Here is a 23,159-nt window from a genome sequence, read left to right as displayed (position 1 = left end):
TGTAGTAGATCTTCACCTTGAATTATCTTGTGTCTCATATAAGGAAGGGATAAAGAGCTGCCTACAATGCAAGCACAGAGCACCTGCCTGGGCTTTTCATGGATGACATTTGACACATTTCTGCTGTAATTATTAGTCTATATTAGGAATGAATTGGTTTTTCATCAACGTGATGAGCTAGTAATGCACCTTCCGAGCATGTGCCCTTTTTGAGATAGGCAATGACTTCAACCTACCAGCAAATATGCTCTCATCTTATACTTCTATCACTTCATAGAATCACAAGCTATTGTAAATAACAATGAAGCAACTAGTATTTATTTTACAACTGATAGCCACTGGCTCCTTAAGGAAACAAGCAGTCTGTTCAATCTTGTCATCCTCAACATAAGAAAATCAATGAAGTTATCATAGGTCATAGACATACAAATACAGCATACCATTTAGTGTTTACTTGAGTTTGAAAGCCAATTTTCTTGTATGTACACACAAAACCACATGTACATGTAGTCTGATGAACTCATGGCACCCATGAACACACACATCAGTGGGGTACCGACACTCACAAACTTTTAAACCTTTTTTAATGAAACTTCAACAGTAATTAGTAATTTCCTTGTTAGTTTTAATCATGATGGTATGTTGATATTTATTTGATTGGTTGGTATATTTATATCTAAATAAAATGGAAGTTATTTTATAGCACTCGTTTTTGTTATATGCTTTATTTGGATGACTAAAATTTACCTCAACATAAATTACTTTAAAAATCCATCACACATAAAAATGTTGAAATCTAAATTATGTTAGACATCGAATAAACTTTATTCATGTATATAAACCATCAATGTTTAATTATTTCGCACCGTTTTTTAAGATGAAATATGTTTTTCTGCGAAGTACACACAATAAAATTGCGAAATATTGAGTATAAAATTATTCGACACGTAAGACTAACAAAATGCAACAGATGAAGAATATGAAAAGGAAATCAAATTTATTAGCCAGTTGATTTATCCTTAAATAAAATCAGTTTATGTACAAGTCTGTAATACCCGGAAAGCTGAATAATATTAAATATGTATCTGAATGATGTACTTGTTGCTGATGTAAAATATCTTGTGAAATTATGATGCAAAAAGCAACCACAGTGTGAATGAACTGCTCAATGAAACTATGTATTCATCAAAACAAAAGATTAAACCTAAAGGATAGTTCTAATCCTTCTCACCCGTACAATAAGGATGTAGCATTAAAACTCTAAGGCTAGAGTGACTGCGTTAAACCTACAAACAAACTATTGAAAAAGGTCAGCACATGCCAGTCTGGTCATCAGGCTAAATAGACATAGGGTAGTTCACGAGTATCATGTAAATAATGATAGGTGCATATTGCAAAAGTTGACCTAAGGCTATGGGAACTCAGGCTATGAGAAACTAAACCAATAACATGAAGACATGATACTATTTCTGTCAACACTTATCTAGCTGTCAATATTATTATGTAAAACTGAATACTTCCTGGTTCTTGTGTCCGTATAGTATTTTACATTGAGCAATAATCCTGTATGTCTGACTAGTATACATCAGATCATGTGACTGTTGTAGTCTTTGCAATGAGAACAGGCAATACCAACTCTATATCAGTGAATAGTTATACTAAATAATAGAAATTCTCCTGTCATACAGCCCATGACCAAAGTGATAATGGAAAAAAGAAAGGGCACTGCTGGTTGAGAAATGAAATGTTAGCAGTCCAGTGGCACTGCAGTGCAATAGGATAACTGCAATTGTAGCTGTAATGGCAGCTGTAATGTACTGGGTGTTATTATGTACAACAAACAGCAATAATGAAAGGAAAAGATTATATGTTTATATCTCTCTCCTGCAATAAGCGAAATGCAATATTAGAAGTAAAATGGCAAGCTGCTGTGTAATATACACAGTTTGAAAGTTGGTTGTATTGAATGTAGAATGGTTTTGATAGCGATCTGTAACAGAAAGCGAGCATCAGCATTCACGCGTCTGGAAGTTTTCTGCAAATTGAAGCAAAATAAAAAATGTTCTTGTCATAAAGGGGTGTTGTAGTTCGGCCCTAGCTTGTACATAAGTTGTAAAGAATTTTGGCTAACATTCTAAATAATTTAATGAAACCTTCGGTAATTGGACAAAAAAACATAGGCTGATAAGCTGCGTACCACAATTTTGTACCTGCAAATCGGTCTAGGCCTCAAACGGTCTACGTTTATTACAGAAACCTTCGGATAAATAAATTTGAATGATTATTCTTATAATTAAATTTTATAATAATTTTATAAAATTGAATAATTATTCTTATAATTCAATATTTTGGCAAGATATTAAAAATGGAAAGATATTACAAACCTTCGGCAATTGGACAATGCATTAGACTGGTGAAATGTGCACGTTTTTCTCATCAAATACGCATGGCTTAATGGTTCTAGTCTCAGTCGCATGGCTTTATCAGAGTTTCATTGGCCGGTCTTAATTTTGATTAAAAAAGGCTTGTCAGGTTGTAATAGCGGTTTTAGGCCAAATTAATCTGTCTAGTTATGTATTATCTGATCAGATGGGTAAGGTTTAAGATATTGTCTACAAATTTAAAAGACTTGGTAACATATTTAAATAGGTTTATAAGTATTTTGTATTGTTATTATACTTAAACGACTTCATTGAAAAACGGTTAAGTTTGTTGATGAGATTTCGGTACAAGGGTTTGCGACGGTGTTGTGTTGATGAATAATTTTTGTGAGTTGTGTGCACATATGCATTTATCATAAAGCTCCCAAACAATCGCTTCGCGCGTGTTTGGTTGTGGGATTAAACTTTATATGACTATAAAATAGGTATGAGCTGCTACTGCTATACACAAACCTATATATCGACCTCATATTCATATGACTAAGATTAACGTGTATTTCAGAAGAGTGTTTAAACAGAAAAAAATAGACATTAGTTGGGCTTGAACCTATGACCTTATGCCTGATGTTTACAATTTGACCACTGAGTGGCAGGTCACAGGAGTGATAAATTACATGTGAAACAAAATATAATCAGTATGGTGATTTCCAAGGGAAATATTAGTGCATTATCAGCTGATCACTATCAGATTGGACAAAATATAAACCGATTGCATCATTTTATAGCCATGCTGATACAGTTTACTTTCAAGGTCCCTGATCTCCTCACCAGGCACTGTAAAAATATAATAATGGAGATGTATCATACCTCCACTCACTTGATTGTCTCGTGTCTTATTTCACTAAAGGTTAGTAAATGTGGCCGTATGAAGATTAACTCTATACAGCAAGGGAAGTGCTTCGTGTCTAGAAGACCTCTTATTCAATGAATGCAAGAATTGTTGGGGAATGAGTTGGTGGCACCCAAAAAACATTGAGTCAGTTACTCTCTATACTGTAGGATTTGAAACATTCTTTTAGTTTTTAAAAAATTATCCATATTTTACACGAAAGCATGAATAGTGTGCTGTCTTCACTACAGTTCATTAGAATAGTGTGCTGTCTTCACTACAACTCATTAGAATAGTGTGCTGTCTTCACTACAGTTTATTAGAATAGTGTGCTGTCTTCACTACAGTTCATTAGAATAGTGTGCTGTCTTCACTACAGTTCATTAGAATAGTGTGCTGTCTTCAGTACAGTTCATTTGAATAGTGTGCTGCTTTCACTACAGTTCATTAGAATAGTGTGCTGTCTTCACTACAGCTTATTAGAATAGTGTGCTGTCTTCACTACAGTTCATTAGAACAGTGCGCTGTCTTCACTACAGTTCATTAGAATAGTGTGCTGTCTTCACTACAGTTCATTAGAATAGTGTGCTGTTTTCACTACAGCTCATTAGAATAGTGTGCTGTCTTCAGTACAGTTCATTTGAATAGTGTGCTGCTTTCACTACAGTTCATTAGAATAGTGTGCTGTCTTCACTACAGTTCATTAGAATAGTGTGCTGTCTTCAGTACAGTTCATTTGAATAGTGTGCTGCTTTCACTACAGTTCATTAGAATAGTGTGCTGTCTTCACTACAGCTTATTAGAATAGTGTGCTGTCTTCACTACAGTTCATTAGAATAGTGCGCTGTCTTCACTACAGTTCATTAGAATAGTGCGCTGTCTTCACTACAGTTCATTAGAATAGTGTGCTGCTTTCACTACAGTTCATTAGAATAGTGTGCTGTCTTCACTACAGCTTATTAGAATAGTGTGCTGTCTTCACTACAGTTCATTAGAATAGTGCGCTGTCTTCACTACAGTTCATTAGAATAGTGCGCTGTCTTCACTACAGTTCATTAGAATAGTGCGCTGTCTTCACTACAGTTTATTAGAATAGTGCGCTGTCTTCACTACAGTTCATTAGAATAGTGTGCTGTCTTCACTACAGTTTATTAGAATAGTGTGCTGTCTTCACTACAGCTTATTTGAATAGTGCGCTGTCTTCACTACAGTTCATTTGAATATTGTGCTGTCTTTGTTACAATTCAGTAAAGTGGTGTGCTGTTTCCACTACAGCTCATCACAATCTTTTATTAACACTAATCAGCCTAATTATTGTACTATACTTACTTGTTTTTAGACGTAATATGAAGCAGGTTTTTTAGATAACAAAAAGAAGCTACCCCTTTTGCTACCTTATGACTTTCATAGTTATATAACTTCACTAACTCTTGAAGTGTCTGGGTTTAACTGTAAAAGTTCCCGACAGCATCAGGAAACAAGGGATGACTTTTGGGCTGTTATTTTTGTACTTACGACGCTGCTGTCCCAGTGCTGTAAGTATAAAAATGACCTCAGAGTTTGCAGCGTTTTTAAGCTCCTGACCAACATGTATTTAGTCTATGTTACTATTTAATATTGAAGTATAACTTTTTAACACAAGCATGGGAATAGCCATATTTATTGCGGTCAATTAATGGTATAAAATATATATATCTTTATTTAAAAGCAAAGAACACAAATTTAACTTTATTTGGATAATTTACCATTAGAAGTTGGCTACTTTCTTAGCCTTTGAGACATGACATCAAAACGCCTTGAGGTGTGCAACATATCTATAGCCACTATCTATAGTGTTTTCACAGTCTAAGCATTATATTAATAGCCTGTTGCAATAAGTAATTTTCAAAATGGAATGATATCATTTGATTATTCGACAACAAAACATGCAATGAATAAAAATTATTTCCTAAAAGTGTTTGTGGTCACTGTTTCCTGATTTAAAATAGATTATTCATTACTTATATTCTATAATTTTCTCTTAGCTCAACGAGGTGTTCACAAATAACTTACCAGATGTTTTGTACTTGGTTGACAATTGGGACAATGAGAGAACATGCTACAAAGTAGAGCATAATGAAGTCTTTGATAAACGTGTGTAGCCCTAGCTGTACTTGCTGAACATGCGCAGCCCTAACTGAACTTGCTAAAGATGCACAGCCCTAGCAGTCCTTGCTAAAGATGCACAGCGCTAACTGCACTATTGCCTAAAACATATTTGAATAGTCAGATATTGCAATCTCACAATCTTTCGCTGTGAAGGGTTTGACTTCTCTGACTATAAGATCATACGAATAAAATTTTTGCGCAAATGTGCTACGAACAAATCTATAATTATGTGAAGCTTTAACCTTCACTTTAAATAGCTGCAATATTTCTCTGAGAGACAGGCCCAACCAGCTTCCACCCACTAATAATTTTGTCACTGAAAAACTCGCATTATTCGAAACGAGCTCAGACAACCTTACAATTATCTTATGAATAATTTACTAGGTCTAACAGCTGATAAGAAAATATCAGCCACCTGCCAAAACTTGTCACTAAATATATAAAAAAAACTAGACAATAACATCTTTATGTGATATGAATAGCTACTTGAAGGTATTAAACATCTGTTAGCCCTTCTAAATTTTCAATTTCTTTGGAAGGGTAAATAAGAACATTTGTCATGATTTAATATTTCCTTAAGTTAGTACTTTTGATAGATTATATTATTTACCTAGAATTTTCTTCGCACAATAAGACCAAAAACAAAGGAATATCAAAAATTAATTGTGCGGTTAAACAAAAGCAACCCTATAACTTCCTAATATTTAGAGACACGTCGACAAGTGTTTTAGTAAACACAGAGGTTTAAATGGAAGTTACAAATTACACTCAGGCGTGATTAAGGCTGCATATTAGACTCTGGGATCAATGTGACTGCATATTGCAATTTCGGAGCTATACGGCTGCACCTTGTAATTTTGGTTGCTGGTTCTTTGAAACCAGTTATAAAAGCAAAATCTATACTAACATGTAATGTTAAACGGTGAACTTCTGGTTTCTAAATGATAACATGTTTTTGGCTTGATATATAAAGTTTAAACAGGGGTAAAGAAAAAGTTGATGTCATTCATTCTAACCAAAAACTCTTGTTAATAAGTTACACATTTTGGCTAACTACCATTACCTGGCTTTACTAAATCTCTCCTGTGATATGTTGTTTAATAACTGATAGCAAAAGAGTGCTAAATTTTGTCTATTTCACGTGTAGGTTTGTTTACTTGAAACATTTAGTTTTCTTTTGCAGACGATGTAATAAAAAGATAACTGTGTTATCATCATTTTAGTTTGTAGATTTATAATGTAAGTTTATGATATGAAATATAAACAGAAACAGAAACATATTCATAATATTCTTCCTATGAGTAGCGTTTACTGTCGGTAAGCTAATACGGTAATTATTTCCTCATATGTATGCGTAGAAAATTACAAACTGAAATTTGAATACTTACAAGCCTTATTCATCCTTATTTTACTTAGTTCACTTGAGTAAAAGTTACTCAACTTTAGTGATGTTAATAATGTAAATTTACTCCGTACTCACTACCATCATGCAAGGAAATAAGGTAGTATATATAGTAAGTTGTAGGCCAGTCTTTCTCATCTCTGCACACACGAAACTTAGTTTTATTTTGAAAATTAGATATCACATTCAATAATGGGTCAACGACTTTATTTTGCAGGTATGTAACTTTATTGATATGAGAGTTTTTAGTTTTAGTATTTGAACTTTGAACTTTGCTGTAAAAGTTAAACAAATAAACTTAAAATTTTACCAAAAATAAGACACTTTTGGGAAGCGTAGAGATTTATGTTTGCTCATTGAAAATACCAATTATTGTCACCCCTATGAAGATAATAAAAATGTACGGTCATTTTATGTTGTTCATCAAAATGAGGTGCCTGGCAAGTTAAGCACAGCCAAAACTGCTCTGAAATTTGAGTTATTGCTGTGAATTGTTACAGTTCTGGGGCTAATAAATATCTTTGGTCACTGCCAGCCAATAACCGTCAGACGAAACTTTCAAAGGTATCCACTGCTGCACTACAATGCGGCTACAGCGTTTGACTCTATTGAAACGTACTACGTAAGTACGGTAGTATGTAATGGAATCATTAAAAGTAGAAGTCTGTGCTCACCTTGTTTGTTACAATATCTAACGTGAGGCAGTATAAGATAAAGTGATAATGCTTCAGCTACCTTATATCTCAGGTAGCACAAAGTAACTTTAATTCTATATTATAATCTACAGGCGTCACTGGCACCATTAAGACTTTACACACCAGACTGTTTGGTTAGGAGTTGTCCTAACTTATTACAACTACAAACAATGCAGGTAAGTCTTCAGTTGTTTGTATAGCATTGAAAAATCACTGTAGACAAATACAGTCAAACATGGATAACTCGAACTTCACGGGACCGAGCAAAAGTGTTCGAATTATTAGAGCGTTCAAGTTATCAGAGCACTGTCACAAGTCCATGTATTTACTTATTTATTAGTAGATACATGTACATATGCAAACAATAATATAAATCAAAAGCACAAATGGCTTGTTTCAAATTAAATGCTTCTAATGTAAAGTTTAAAACGTTTTTATCAAAAAGTATAGAGATTTTTCTATCACTTGAGATTGGTTTGTTGTTTGAGGTGATGTTATTGCCAGGACTTTTTTTTAGATTGACATTGGCAAAACTTGATCGTTGTTGAAATGCTCAAAAGAAAAGACATCTTTTTCTTTTGAGCGTTTTACCCACGATCAATTTTGCCGATTTTTCTTGAAGTTTATGCAACTTCAAGAAAAAGTTACCAAAGAAAAATCCCTTACTTTACCTGGGATTCGTTAAGAGCAACACTCCGAGACAGTTCAATTAAAAGTTTTACGAGGTTTAACGGTACATTGTATATCACTGCTTTTGAATGGATACTTATTGAATGTACACACCTATTCTGTGTTTAGGTCAAACGATGAATAGTTTTTTTAGCTAAGACATACGTTTAAAAAAAACAATTTTTAAGACGTTTTAAACATTCAACATTCCGACGTTGATTCAACACGGAATTAACGTCGGAAAACTATTCGTCATGGGCTAGCCGGGTCACGCACTCAAGGATTTTTGCCACGCACATACAAAACAACATGCTGTTTTTGTTTTGTATGTGCGTGGCAAAAATCCTTGCGCGCGTGACCCGGCAAACCCGTGCTATTAATCATATAGCAGTATAAATCAAATTTGACCAAACCTTTAGAAAAGTCGTTGACAAAATTATTTTGCCGATGGTGGTAATAACAACGCTTATGAATTACGAAAAGATGAGGTTTACCTCTATGGCTTGGAATAAAGTGATTTTCTAAAGCGATAACAACCGCTTCGGTAGCCGTTGGGCAAAAAAACAGTTCGAATTAACAGTGTTGAGTTCGAGTTATCTATAGCAATTTATCATTACGTGGGAACGGACCAAAGAAACCGTTCGAATTAACCATGTGTTCGAGCTATCCGTGGACGAGTTATCCATGTTTGACTGTATTTATAAATAGTAGTACTATTTATAAAAATTAGGTGAATACGCACTTAAACAAGTTATTATCTATTTAAAACATGCGTAAGACATTTTAGTGCTTTGATATCAACTTTGTCACGGTACAGGCAGGAACTGCACTAGCAAGGTATTTCCGAAATCACTCAAGTTGTCTCAGTGACTACGATATGCTGGTGTCAGGTGATAGGCGGGACTATCTATTCAGTATGGAGACAATCATCTGTTCCCTGACTCGTTATCAGGGTTGTGGAAACTCAAGGCCATCTCATCTTTACCAGTCCAGATGTACAAGTAAGCTATTCAGAACAACTTATAATAAGATATAGAAGCCTCATATATTGCATAACTTTAGGTATATTCATAAATAAACCTTCACAAAATTTGGCCTCTTAATGCTAGAAATCTGTAAAACTGAGAATTTAGATCAATTCGTTAATTGGAAAAATTTATTCTGTTTTCCAGTAACAGATTCAACTTTAATAAAGTATGATTGAAATTTTCAAATTATTCAAGTTCAAATTATGAATATTTATAAATAATTACTTGAAAGTGTTTTAATCTCTAGAGTGGTTTTTTATAACACAACTGATAAATTTTTACAAAGAAAGTCAGTTTTAGGTTCTACAGGTAAAAGTGATAAGAAGAAAATGGTAAATAACAATGCTTGTTATAATAGTTTTTAAATGGTAACGACATTAATAATAAGAATGGTAATAATGAGCATGATAATAAAAATATTATTACTATGTTAACAGCAACCATGTTACTAATAACAAAGAAGATTTTAACAATAACAATGTCAATGAAAAATACATCTTCTGTTCATGAAACCGGGTTTGATACTTTTGCAACGTTTGAATTCAAACAATCTTACTAGAAGTTAAGTTTGAGTGCTTTGCTTGAACAAAGGCTAATTCTCTAACGGGATGAGTTTTGTGTCCGATCTCTTAAATTGTTGGCTTAACACTGAACAAATTTTGTTAGATGGCTATTCAAAGAAACAATCGGAGTGAATAAGGAGGATCCAATGTAGAATGTTATTGTGTTTGTATTTTAGCTGAGTCTACTACGGCCCAATGTTCTCTGGCTTACACAATGAGCTTTCTCAGCTGCATCATAGACATGAATGTTGGATTCTAACCAGATTTACCTTCTCTGATACTTCAGGCTTTGCTTCCTCTGATTTCCGTAGCAGCTTTTATAGTAATAGTTCATAATATTATTTATACATTTATATACAGCATTGAATTCTTTTACTTTGCTTCTTGACTCGGCCATCTTGTTTTCATGTGGATTTAAGACTGGCTTCTTTTTAATTTTTAAATATACCACATGCTTATCAACCATCAACTAGGTCTCCTTTGATGATATTCAACTGATTTTAAGCCATAAGCGCTGAAATACAGTTTTAATAACATAATTGTTGGCTAAGCTACCTGAACTTAAAGTCCTTCACTTTACTGAGTAACTCAACTCAGTAACACATGACTAAATAATAACTCCTGTATACGGTTGAACTGGCTTCTTGGTGTGTAAGGAAGGAGATATTTAGATAAAGGTCAAAGGTTACGCCTGCAATAGACTACATTACATCAAAATGTGTTTCCTTCTTATACCAGTAAAAGACTCAATCATGCTGACACCAAAAAGGTCAAAGTTATTTTTGGCTGACAAATGATTTCAGATTACTTTGATTAGAGTAATACGGTACGCAGTGGCAATGAACAACCAATTATTGTAGAGTTATCTTCTCTTTATTCATTCTTGGAAAAAAGCTTTAAAGCATTGATTGACGTGCTCCATCTTCTTTAGAGATTAGTGACACACCTAGTAATTAATGACTTTATTTACTTTATTATAACCAGTAGATAATGCTAGTTTTTCTTTGGTAAGTATTCAGAAAATTAGAGACTGCTGAAGTAAAGAAATATGACTTTAGATCCATACATGACACATTGTCTGATGAGAAGAGAAGTTGGTTGAAATTATTGGTAATATAACTCATCAGGAAGTGAACCTTCCTCATTAAGTTATTTTTAATAGTCGTTGCATCTGTAAGTGACAGCGTCCGATTTGACTGATTGGCAAAAATTAATTTTGCTATCTCATTCTTTATCTTTTTATATAAAAATAGTATAACAACAATAAAAGCATGGAAGCTCTTATATAGATAGCTAAAAACAATGGGAAACACAGACATCAACAGGTAGATGACTGAGAACAGTTGAAAGTTAGAGATTTTTGCACTATATTTTAACTGCAATTAAAACAACAAACCATAATTTGTCCTTCAAGTTTATATTAGAAAGGCAACCAAAATCATCATACCTGTACATAAGGTGTAGTAAGAATCACTAAAAACAGTTTCATACAAGCTTATTTAAAAAATGTAGAGAGTAACTGGCTCAAATGGAATATTACGTGTTTGATCAGCTAGGTCAACCAATCAAGTGTTACTGTCACCAATACAATACATCAATGTGATTGGTTCTAAGAAATCTAAAAGTGCCATAAACCATAAGCAAAGTGCAGCTCTTTAAACAAACACATTTAGGTAATTTCCAGTTTGTGACAGATTACGAGTTGTCAATAGATTAATAGAACAATCAATAGAGCAGCCAGGGAATAGATTTAACTCTAGTTGCTGCTTCAGGTAAAGGACAATCATATTTGTAAGTTCACTACTAGACAGGTAAAATACTAATTAATACCTACTAAATGCTAAATGACATACTAAGTAATACAAATATGTACATCTTCTTTTGAGTGACAGCAATTGAGGTTTTTTTCTGCAGCATTCACCTACTATGCTGACATGTTTATAAATAGATCAATCTTGCATAAGACTTATTCTCAAAAGCTTTTGTCTGATAACATTAGCTTATGGTGAATGTCAATGCTTTTAAAAGGTTGCTCTGACAGTCTTAGGCAGCCATGCCTGTTACTGAGTTACAAAATTGATAGAGAGTGTAACTCCTTATTTTCACCAACCGGTTGAATGATTCAAACAAAATTTAAACAAAAGGTTTGAAACCAAAGATTGTTAAATAGCAGGGACTTCTAAGAAGTACAGAAAACATGAATTAGATGCATTGGAAGTCGAACAACAAACGTAAGTAAAGGCGATCAATCACTGTGAAGACTGCAGCAACAAACACTTGACTAAATTGCTAAATCAAAAGTTTACAAATTAAAAGTACGAACAAAAGCCAAAGTAACTTTTACTACACACATCACATGCTATTTACTAATATTCATAAACTTACCAGCATTGTCGATGTTTATGTATTATTTACCTAAATAAATATTCCTGAGCTATTGCAGACGAGAGTGGTTGCAGAAAAGTTTGTTTTTAATCCCGATAGCGTATGACAGGGTATATGATAGCGTATAACAGGGTATATGATAGCGTATGACAGGATATATGATAGCGTATGACAGGGTATATGATAGCGTATGACAGGGTATATAATAGCGTATAACAGGGTATATGATAGCGTATGACAGGATATATGATAGCGTATGACAGGGTATATGCTAGCGTATGACAGGGTATATGATAGCGTATGACAGGATATATGATAGCGTATGACAGGGTATATGATAGCGTATGACAGGGTATATGATAGCATATGACAGGGTATACGATAGCATTTGGCAGGGTATAAGATAGCGTATGACAGGGTATAGGATAGCGTATGACAGGGCTGGGCAAAGTGCGGCTCTTTGCAAATTTTGTTACGGCTCTTTGATCTCTATGAAAATTCAAATTCTATTTACGTATATAAAATATCGTTATAATATACTGTACAAAGCTACATGTATATCTAACATGTACAAAGCTCTACAGACTGTAGAAAGTTTGTACAGAACTGTACAAACTTTGTACAGTTTTATTAGGCTTATTAGGCATAGACATATTAGGCTTATTTAAAAGTGCACTTTTACTGTGTTATATATATAGCCTGCACATGCATCATGAGTCATAATTCATGACATCATGCACATGCAGCTCTTCTGATGTAATAACGTCCGTCCGTTGCTGACCTAATGATGACAAAAATACATGTAGAATGCTCCAGAAATGTTCATCAGGAAGTCATTTCATCACGATTTCATAATGTTGGCTTATATAAGATGCTGTGCCTTAGTTGAGCATGTCATTTGCAATTAATGCATTGGGGTTAGCAATGGCGTCTTCAACAAAACGAGCCATTTCCAGGTTTACAATGGGAGCCTCACACAGTAAACAAAATAGAAATGAGACTAAAAGAGAATTCCAAGATGAGTGGACCCTGGAATATGTGCAATGTCTATTGTGTCAGGAAACAATCTCCGCTAACAAGAAGACGAACATCAAACCTCAACATCGAGCATCAACATCGAACATTAACATCAAACGACATCATGAGACGAAGCACAGAGAGTTAACTGCAACATTCTCACTAGGAACTGTAGCTAGACATCAAAAGCTAGATAAACTTTTAAAATCACTAACTTCTTCAGAAAATATGCTAGTTTCTTTCACAGCTGCTGATAAACGTTTTACAGAAGCTTCTCTCTGAGTGTCAAAGATTCTAGCGAAAGCAATGCTTCTCTATTCTCACGCTGAGATTATAAAAGAATGCATGGATGAGGCTATAGAAACACTTTTTACAGATAAGCGTGATGTGATTGATAAAGTTAAGGCAATACCACGATTTAGGAAAACTGCCTCTGGTAGAATTGAAAGCATTAATGATCATCTCAGAATGACTTTACTAACCCATATTGTGGAGGACCGGGACATGCCTGTGTACTAATTACTGCACTCACATATATATCCGCACTGTCGTTTAACCGAACCTCTCGAACTTCCCTTATTGCATGCTTGAACTGCCTTTTTATTATTATATAACTGTATCACTGAACTGCCCTTGTATTACTGAACTGCCTTTTTATTATATAACTGAACTGCCCTTGTATTACTGAACTGCCTTTTTTATTATATAACTGAACTGCCCTTGTATTACTGAACTGCCTTTTTGTTACATAACCATCATGTTGTATCTGGCGATTCCTTTGTGCTATAAATAGATCAGTAGGCGGAGTTAAACGATAGGCGCTGGCTATATAAGCCAGCGCGATAGACAGGCAGAGTTGTGCTTGATTTCACTCATACTTGTGCATACTTGTGTTAAAGATATCGATAATAAACTGCTATATACTCATACGAACTGCTTCTATTGACGCCTGCCTGGTTGGCTCACCGATTGTATAAGCAGACTCAGTGCAACCAACAGACGGAACTGCCAGGGTGACTCTAAGAAGGCTAGGAGGCGATCCACGGCCTTGTCTAGACTCGATCAGGTGTGCCATGGCACTAGAGATCCAGTCTTAAGACCAGCCATTAGTGGATCCAGACTAGCCTGGGATAGAGATCTAGAGGCAGGCCGGGGGTTTGGTTTCAGAGCAAGCCTGACTACTAGATTCTTGTCTTGGACTGACTTGACCGCCACCGGCAGGTCAGTCAGGCCTCGGACAAGGTCCGCCAGTAGCCCAGGTTGCGACTCCCTTGTTAGGACGTAAAGTTGACTCAGCTACCGGAGTCAGATCCTTTACACTGGTGGCAGCAGTGGGATTTGCTTAACCCACAACAGGACGACTAACAGGGACTAAAAAGACGACGCAGGTATGACCAGACAGACTCGCAGCGCGGAAAGACCGGAAGCGGAGGGACTTCCGTTTGCTTTTGCATTCCGGAAGTCCCTCGAATGCAAAAGCAAACGGAGGGACTAGGAGGTCTAGAGCGACTGACAGGTGTCTTGGAAAGACTGCTCGTCAACCAGAGAACACAGGGACCCCCTGCACCAAGAGAAACATTTAGAGCCCCAGAATATGACGGGAATAGCGATGTAGAGGCCTTCATCAGACAGTTCAACGATGTAGCCATTGCAAATGACTGGGGGCCAGGGTCCGCGCTGTTACACATCCGAGAGAGACTGCGAGGGCAGGCTAAGGACTGTGGACACGGGCAGACCATACACGGCGTATTTAACAACCTCCGGGCCAGGTTTGGACTGACACCCAAGGAAGCCAGAGCCAAACTGCAGGGCCTAAAAAAGGACCAGCAAGCAACGCTATTTGAGCACGCCACCCAAATAAAGAAGCTGACCGACATCGCGTTTGGGGAAATGTCAGATCGCCTAAAAGAGGAGATGGCCGTAGACACGTTCTGTAGTACGCTGGGCAATGTTTATTTGCAGCGACATCTGCTAGCGGTGCCTACTCCTACGTTGGAGGCAGCCGTGAGAGCAGGGAACGAGTACTTACAGGTTCGACCTAGTATGGCGTCTCACCAAGCCCAACCCTTCAGGTCGGACGTCAGGGCAGTCCAGCCAGACGAGACAAGACAGGGCGAGGGAGAACAGGGCGCCCCAAGACAAAGCCAAGCCAAAACAGGCCAGGCAAACTTCTGAGGGCCAGAGTTCCCAAGTCAGGAGCAGAGGTAAACCACTCCAGGGTGGCCCTCCGCTAGAGACTAGCCAGAGGCACCGACTGAATACTCAATCGCGACCAGGACCAGTACAAGCCTGCTCGATAAACCTAACAACGATTCCGATCGATCAGAAAAAAGTGAACGGACCGCCCGAGAGAAGAAAAAGCCGAGAGACCCTCGACGGAGTAGCCGAGGATATCTGGTACTCCCCCACTTCCTACGCAAGGATGGAGGCCGCGGAAGACCGCCAGAAGGGAGAGTGCAGACTCTGTGGTTTCAAAAACAAGGACGGTAGGGTAGTAAGGAGACATATTCGGCAACACTTTTGGCGCTACTGGTGCAAATGTCAGAAAAACTCATCATCATTCTTTAGTATATACAAGCATCAAAAGAAAGCCAAGGATTCCAGACTACACCCTACTATTATATACCAAGTAGATCAGGAGTGGTACACTAATTTTTGCACATACATGAAATGGACAGAGTACCCCCCGTTTGGAACCTGCCTTCCCATAAAGGATGGGAACGGGTGGGTACGAGGTAGAGGGATGGGGCAAAAACGACCCAGGACAGAGTCACCAGAAGAAAGGGGGTGTACTGAACCGGAGACCCTCCAGGACAACAGGAGAGACGGACCAGCCGACCTCCGCGTCCATTTAAACCGATGCCGAGCCACCGGAGGAAGAGAGGAGCAGGTCCAAAGGCCTTTGTCTCGAGGGTACGTAATCCCAAGAGTAAAACGGAGGGAAGCAAGACTCATCAATCCGGAAATAAACATACCGCCTAAGGGAGCTGGGACAGAGATAGCGGGAGAAAGCGAGACTGCCCTGGAGATCCACATCAATGCGGATGACATCGCTGGGGTATACACCGAAGCCGATGGCAAGACCAAGGAACCTAACAGCAACAGGGTAACCAGGGCCATCGAGAACACACGGGCCCGGCGAGAAGAGTACAACCGTAGAGCGGGAAGAGAAGAGGACCAATACCGACGTTATATCCGGATGGCCGAGGAATGCCGGGTAGAAGCTCAGAGGTTGAGAACACAAGCGCGGCGTTTCCACTGAGTTCACTTAATTGTTCACCCCTGGCCGAACAATTGGGGGGGAGAGTGTGGAGGACCGGGACATGCCTGTGTACTAATTACTGCACTCACATATATATCCGCACTGTCGTTTAACCGAACCTCTCGAACTTCCCTTATTGCATGCTTGAACTGCCTTTTTATTATTATATAACTGTATCACTGAACTGCCCTTGTATTACTGAACTGCCTTTTTATTATATAACTGAACTGCCCTTGTATTACTGAACTGCCTTTTTTATTATATAACTGAACTGCCCTTGTATTACTGAACTGCCTTTTTGTTACATAACCATCATGTTGTATCTGGCGATTCCTTTGTGCTATAAATAGATCAGTAGGCGGAGTTAAACGATAGGCGCTGGCTATATAAGCCAGCGCGATAGACAGGCAGAGTTGTGCTTGATTTCACTCATACTTGTGCATACTTGTGTTAAAGATATCGATAATAAACTGCTATATACTCATACGAACTGCTTCTATTGACGCCTGCCTGGTTGGCTCACCGATTGTATAAGCAGACTCAGTGCAACCAACAGACGGAACTGCCAGGGTGACTCTAAGAAGGCTAGGAGGCGATCCACGGCCTTGTCTAGACTCGATCAGGTGTGCCATGGCACTAGAGATCCAGTCTTAAGACCAGCCATTAGTGGATCCAGACTAGCCTGGGATAGAGATCTAGAGGCAGGCCGGGGGTTTGGTTTCAGAGCAAGCCTGACTACTAGATTCTTGTCTTGGACTGACTTGACCGCCACCGGCAGGTCAGTCAGGCCTCGGACAAGGTCCGCCAGTAGCCCAGGTTGCGACTCCCTTGTTAAGACGTAAAGTTGACTCAGCTACCGGAGTCAGATCCTTTACAATATAAACCAGGCGGATTACTTTTCAATCACCATTGATAAATCTACTGATATAATGGATGTAGCTCAATTAGCAGTCTTCATAAGGTATGTAGGCTACTGTGTGTATCCCAGTGTTGTCAAGAACAGTCTACTTGTATTCATTCAATGTATACTGTACTCAAGCATAATACATTGGGTTTCTATATGCGCATCAATTTGACAATTATAACGAGATAATGGTTGTCGTATATACGGCTGACGTATTTAGGTCAACTTCGCCGATCTTCTTCTTCGAGATATTATGATATCTTACACTACCAATCACTGACTACGCTTGATCGCTAATTTCCGTGCCAGTTGCTATTAACATCTGTGACCTAACGCATTGCTTTCACATTCACTAAGAGCAAACAAAAAAGGAAAAGGTAACAACATTGACAATCAGGTATGCTTTTGTTCATAGCAATTCAAGTAATCAATACGCTAGCGTTTGTGATAACAAAGCATAGCACTGAATTTCTTAGCCAGTGGGAGTTTGACGCCAGCTAAGTTGATCGCAATTAATTGTTGGTAATTAAAAAGTGTGATGGTAGGTTTGGCGTCGAAATCAGTCAAGCAGGTTTGTATAAAGATTTCTTATTCAACTTATTATGATTGTATTCAGCACTTTCCTTGAGTTAAAAGATAAGTTACCCAAAGTTTAGTAGATTTTATCAGAAAGTATTAATCTTTTTCTATCATTTGAGTTTGATTTTGATGCTTGAAGTGATCTGACTGCCAGTATGCTTCAAGATTAAATTAAAAAGACTTCATTATGATTAAAACACTCAAAAGAAAAGTCTGTGTAAAATGACATCCCTATTTGTTACCACTGGCTACAGTTGATACCGGATATTCCGTTCTAGTTGAAATGTTACTCGTCTCTATTCTGTCAGTCTCTTTGAGATTATAAACACCATAATCTTACTTTCACTTGAGCTGAATGTTTTAACCGCAGTCAAGTTTTATCGATTTTAATTTTGAAACATCCAGCAAACCACAAGGAGAAGATAATAAAGAAGCCTGATGTATGTCAGTATTTTAGTGGAGCTCGCACAGCGGATTACCACAGAATGAACAGAGATTTGAGAGCGAGTATGGATACCATAGAAAGGGAGCAGAGGTATATTTGCCAAGTTATGAAATGTTAGCCATCATTATTACAAAATATGCAATTCATGACATACCATGTATATTGCTTATAGTTGCTTGCTGGCTGACAATTTATTACAATAAGATTTTACCAAAGTTTTACGACACTTGACTGCGTCATGGTTTTAAACACGGCCATAAAAGCTACACGTAGACAATATTTTAAATTAACAGAATTAATATGTTATATCAGGCAGATTTAAGAGCAAATTATTCATGTTACACAGCTCTATGTAAATATAGACAGAGCTAAGCAAGTGTGTATTATCTCGCAAAGTTCCCTGAAACTTAGAATAGTCATACAATTTTACAGAATAAAAATTAGTTCTGAGGGGAAATCACTACGGAGTTCTACACGCAATTATCCCACAAGGACTACCCTTAGAGGTGAACAAGGTCAACTGGATGAAACTGCCACCAAAACTGAAATAACCAAACTTTATCAAAAGATTGGCCAAACACTAACATCACCATATGTAAGTAACAAATGCTCTCACACATCTTTAGGTGATGTAAGTTACATGCGCTTTCATCTAACAACATAATACGCAACTACTCATAATTTTAGCTAGTACTAACATGTGTAACTACTCATAATTTTAGTTAATATTAACATATGTAACTACTCATACGTTCAGCTAGTATTAACATATGTAACTATTCATACTTTTAGCTTATATTAACATATGTAACTACTAATACCTTTAGCTAATATTAACATATATAACTACTAATACTTTTAGCTAATATTAACATATGTAACTACTCATACTTTTAACTAGTATTAACATATGTAACTACTCATACTTTTAGCCAATATTAACATATGTAACTACTCATACTTTTAGCTTATATTAACATATGTTGCTACTCATACTTTTAGCTTATATTAACATATGTAACTACTCATACGTTTAGTTAATATTAACATATGTAACTACTCACGTTTACTTGGACTCATGTTTCCTATCTATATTTCCTTTTATTGCAATTATATTTGCTCTACGTACTCTTCCTTCTAAACTCAACCTATGAATTTTGCATATGCTTCTTTTTTATTGTGTCTCATGCACAGTGTTGTGTTTGCTGTTTAGCTCATTAGACTTGTACCGGGTACTGAATGTTATTTCCATCAACTGTGGCTGCCTGTATGTTTTGATTGTATGTCATCATCATGTCATCATCATCATTGTAAGACTTTATATGCCGATGTCTTGTTGTAATAAAGTTAGTTATACACATGCACCTAACGGAGCAAGAGATTCGCCTCAATAATAGTTAGTTGCACTGCACCATGGCACCAATACATCAAGGCTGAAGTATTAACAAATGCTAGTTAAGTACAACAATTGGCGATGAGGATAAACAGTAGAGGACCTGGGTGGGGATTCAGTTACACCGCTGTGGATTAATGATCATGGCTGGTGCATCTATACCATCGTTGTCGGAAGGAGGAGTGGATGTGTTCTTGGAGCGGCTACAAAATTATTTTTTAGTACAGAAAGTTAAGCCGGAGGTTCAGGTACACACACTGCTGCTAGGTCTTAGCAAAAACAGTATTCTTTAGTTAGAGACCATGCCACTCCCGGACTACTGTCAGCTATGACATACCTGGAAGTTGTCGATATTCTAAAAATACATTTTAAAAGTACTCACAACAGGATGACAGAACGAGCGAGGTTCCGTGAAGTAAGATGAGCGGAAGGTGAGTCTGTCAGCGACTTTGTGGCGCACTTAAAGAATGCTTCAAGGTATTGTGACTTTGGCACAACATTGAACGAAAATTTAGTTGAGCAGTTCCGCAGTGGGATTAATGACCCTTCAATACGAGACAAACTGATCGACATGCCATCTACCCACAGTGAGGACATTGATAGAATAGTAGCTAGGGCTCAAGAAATAGAGCTCAACAATAAACTTAGTAACTTATTAGCATCCTCTAACTCTAATGGACCGGCTGTGCAATCTGTTAGGTCTAAGCGCTCACAGCAGACTTCTTCCATCGGAGGTACCGCATCGCAGAAGTCGGTAAGCCGTAGATGTTTTCGGTGTGGCAAGCTAAATCATGTAGCCAATGACAGATCCTGCCCAGCTAGAGGGAAGAAATGTAACAAATGTGGTAAAATTGGGCACTTTGCCAACTCTAAATTCTGCAAGGATAATAACGGACAAGTAGGTAATGTGGACAATGATGAAGCTGTTGAGGACTCCAATGTATCGACAGATGATGAGAGTAGACTATACGCGGTGAAGCAGCGACAACAGGTAAAGACTCCAAGATGTACTGTGAAGTTAGAAGGTCAGGTAGTTTAATTCATCGTAGACACAGGAGCTTGTGAAAACATAGTTCTGTTTAGTGTATATGACAAACTGTCTACGGAGGTTAGACTGCTGCCAGCAAACAAGCAATTATTTGGCTATGGAACAAACACTAAGTTGAATGTTTTAGGCTTTTTTAGAGCAAACATTGCTGTGTGTGACAAATCTGTTGTTTCTAGTTTTTATGTGTTCAAAGGTGATGCTAGATGTTTAATGAGTTATAAGACTGCTGAGGCACTAGGTATTATTTCGTTGAAAGCTGATGCAGTCATTGGGTGCATTTTGCCTGACAGCACAAATGACATTTTGAAACAGTTTCCTAGAGTTTTCAATGGAGTGGGAAAGTTGAAAGGCGTGAAATTGAAACTGCACATTAATAGAGATGTGAACCCTGTAGCGCAGCCTGTTAGGAGATTGCCATTTGGTTATAGAGAAAAAGTTAAGGCAAAGCTCCAAGAACTGGTGGACAACGATGTAGTAGAGACTGTCTCTGGGGTTGGTACCACATGGGTGAGCCCGCTTGTTTGTGTTCTACAGGACTCGGGGGAGGTCCGCCAAACCGTCGATATGCGACTTGTGAACAAAGCAATAGTTAGAGAGCGCCACCCGATACCCACTACTAAAGAAATGCTTGTTGGTTTGCAGGGGGCTAAAGTTTTCTCAAAACTTGACTTAAAACAAGGTTTCCATCAAATTGAGTTGGATGAAAGCTGTAGAGATATAACGACTTTTATCATACCTTACGGCTTGTATAGGTACAAGAGACTAACTATGGGTTTAAACAGTGCGCCTGAACAATTTCAGTATACTATCCAAACAGCTTTGTTGGGGCTAGAAGGTATTCAAAACATGGCGGACGATATTATTTTGCATGCAGAAAGCTGAGAGGAACATGACAAGCGCTTGTTAGCACTGCTGAATAGGCTACAGAAGTTAGGTTTAACACTAAACAGTAGAAAGTGCCAATTCCGCTTGAATTCAATTAAGTTTCTGGGCTATGTAGTTTCGGAACATGGGATATCTGCTGATCCTGCAAAGGTAGAGTCTATACTGACGTTTTCAAGGCCAGAAAATGCTTCAGATTGCCGTAGTTTTATGGGGCTGGTGAACTTTGTAGGTCAATTTGTACCTGACCTAGCCACAATTGCTGAGCTAATTAGACGCGTGACACACAAGGAAGTGAAATTTAAGTAGGGTGCCGACCAGCAGCAGGCCTTTGACAAGATAAAGTCTTCCATGGCTAAGGCTGAGACACTTGCACATTTTGACCCAAGCGCTAAGATTGTGGTCGTGACAGATGCTAGCCCATATGGCTTAGGTGCTGTATTACTGCAGAAAAATGCTAGTGGGGACAGAATAGTGGCCTATGGGCATAGGAGCTTGTCAGAAGTAGAGCGTAGGTATAGCCAAACAGAACGTGAGGCACTCGCTTTAGTATTTGCATGCGAGCACTTTAGACTTTACTTACTGGGCAACGAATTCGAGCTAGTAACAGACCACAAACCTATTGAGACAATTCTTAATAGGCCAAACTCTAAGCCTTCATCAAGGCTAGAGAGGTGGGCACTAAGGTTGCAATGCTTTAGGTTTAGGGTGTTGTACAGTCTGGGAAGTGCAGCATCGCTGACCCATTGTCTAGGTTGTGTTCAAATTTTAAGAACTTGTCACCGATAAACAGAGTTATGCGTGTAACTGAGGCCCATGTGGGAAGTGTGGCTAAGGCAGCTGTGCCTAGTGCAATGACCTGGGATGACATTAGGAAGGCATCACTGGAATGTTCAGAGATTACTAATGTTATTGACTCATTAAAGGCTAATAATTTGACTAGGTGTAGCGGTGCATACGCAGCTGTCAGAACTGAACTTGCTGAATGCGAAGGGGTATTGCTAAGGGGAGATAGAATCGTAATGCCAATTAGCTTGAGAAGTCGTGCACTTGACTTGGCGCATGAAGGTCACCAAGGGCTAGTCAAAACAAAGCGGAGAATTAGATCCAAAGTTTGGTGGCCCAAGATAGATAGTGACTGTGAAAAAGCATGCAAGTCTTGTGTAGATTGTTTAAAAGTCAGCTCCCCTGACCCACCTGCACCATTGTCAATGACTAAATTTCCGGAAAAGCCTTGGAACTACCTTAGTATGGATATTCTTGGGCCTTTGCCTACAGGTCAACATATTCTGGTAGTAGCAGATTATCATAGCAGATTTTTCGAAGCTGCGTTTATGAAACAAATTACGGCTGACAAAATTGTGGACTTTCTTGATGTGACATTTGCTAGATATGGCATTCCAAGTGCTCTAAGAACAGACAATGGTCTGCAATTTGTTTCCACAGTGTTTCAAGATTTCTTGACAGAA

The 23,159-nt window shown here is 37.8% G+C and overlaps 1 pseudogene; it reads left to right on the top strand.

Moving 5' to 3' along the window:
* Positions 1–19,903: 19,903 nt before the first annotated feature.
* Positions 19,904–20,799, top strand: LOC137408119 (uncharacterized; annotated as a pseudogene).
* The last annotated feature ends 2,360 nt before the right edge of the window (positions 20,800–23,159 follow it).

This window comes from Watersipora subatra, chromosome 11 (assembly GCF_963576615.1).
Source record: "Watersipora subatra chromosome 11, tzWatSuba1.1, whole genome shotgun sequence".
Classification (NCBI taxonomy): Eukaryota; Metazoa; Bryozoa; class Gymnolaemata; order Cheilostomatida; family Watersiporidae; genus Watersipora; species Watersipora subatra.
The sequence above is the reverse complement of the archived record's forward strand: the minus strand, read 5'-3'. Positions and strand labels throughout refer to the sequence as shown.